The following is a 1,811-nucleotide window of genomic DNA, read 5'->3' on the forward strand; positions in this document are numbered from 1 at the left end:
CGCAAGTATAGTGCCCGACCCGCCTTCCGGGCCAAACGCCGCGCTCCGCTCGCCACCCGCCGCCGTCTGCTGACAGGTACACCTGGCTCGTCTCGCTCCAGTACGACAGCGGCTTCCACTTCTGCGGCGGCACGCTCATCGCGCCCGATTGGGTGCTCACCGCCGCGCACTGCACGCAAGACACCGTCGGCCGCGTGGCCGTCGGCATGCACGTCGTCGCCGACGTGAACACCGACCCGTGCGTCTCCTTGCACGAGGTGGCGGAGATCTTGAACCACGAGGACTACGGCTCTCCCAATTCAGAAAGCAACGACGTCTCGCTGCTCAAGCTCGCCACGCCTGTGACCGGCTATGCGCCCATCGATTTGCTCGACGGCCCGGGCATGGACACGCCCTTCCAGGAGCACCTCGCCATGCTCACCGTCGCCGGCTGGGGCACCATGTCCTCCGGCGGCGTGTCCTCGCCGGAGGCCATGGAGGTCGACGTGCCGGTGGTCCAGAATGAGGACTGCAACGTTGACTACAGTGGCCAGATTGACGACACGATGATCTGCGCCGGCGACACCGTGAATGGCGGCGAGGACGCGTGCCAGGGCGACTCGGGTGGCCCCCTCTTCGGCATCGACGCCGACGGCAACTACGTGCTCACGGGCATCGTGAGTTGGGGCTCCGGCTGCGCCGACGCCAACTTCCCGGGCGTCTACGCGCGCGTCTCCCACTTTGATGAGTGGGTCTGCGCGAGGACGGACGGCGCGGTCTGTGGATTTTATCCTCGGTCGCCGCCGCCGCCACCGCCGCCGAGCGCATCACCGTCACCGCCGTCGCCACCATCGCCGCCGCCCTCGCCGCCGCCACCGCCCGCGCCTCCGTCGCCGCCACCAGCAGCGCAGCTGCTCGACCTTCGCACGGCCACCACGTACCAGGACTCGAGCTTGTTCGACAAGCAGGCGCCCGTGAGCGACCTGTCATACGCCGACAGCACGACGGGACGGCCGTGGGCCGAGTGCGGCCACTACACAAGCCAATGGTGGGGCGTCGACCTCGGGAGCGAGGTGTATGTGCGCTACGTGCGGCTGCAGAACCGCAACGACTGCTGCCCGGAGCGGCTGACGGACGTCGACATCTATCTCGGCTCGACGGCGGAGACGTACACGGGCAACGCGCTGGTGAAGTCGGACGTGAGCGTGTCGTCGAACGTGATGTTGGAGGTGGAGATCAACGCGCTGGGGCGCTACATCTACCTCAACCGGCCGTCTGCGGCGGGGCTGACGGTGTGCAAGTTCTACGTCTTCGCTTCGCCCGCGCCGCCGTCACAATCATCACCGCCTCCCCCGCCGCCGTCACCACCATCGCCACCGCCTCCCTCAGCATCGCCGTCGCCCCCGCCGCCGTCCGTCTCGCCGTCGCCGCCGCCGCCGTCCGCCTCACCATCGCCGCCGCCGCCCTCAGCATCGCCGTCGCCCCCGCCGCCCTCAGCATCACCGTCACCCCCGCCGCCATCCGTGTCGCCGTCGCCGCCGCCTCCCTCGGCATCGCCCTCGCCCCCGCCGCCGTCCGCCTCGCCCTCGCCGCCGCCTCCCTCCGCCTCACCATCTCCGCCGCCTCCCTCCGCCTCACCGTCACCACCGCCTCCCTCAGCATCGCCCTCGCCGCCGCCTCCCTCCACCTCGCCGTCGCCGCCGCCTCCGTCCGCCTCGCCCTCGCCGCCGCCTCCCTCCGCCTCGCCGTCGCCGCCGCCGCCGTCCACGTCGCCGTCGCCGCCGCCTCCCTCCGCCTCGCCGTCGCCGCCGCCTCCCTCCGCCTCGCCGTCT

This window comes from Emiliania huxleyi, assembly GCF_000372725.1.
Source record: "Emiliania huxleyi CCMP1516 unplaced genomic scaffold EMIHUscaffold_10, whole genome shotgun sequence".
Taxonomy (NCBI): domain Eukaryota; phylum Haptophyta; order Isochrysidales; family Noelaerhabdaceae; genus Emiliania; species Emiliania huxleyi.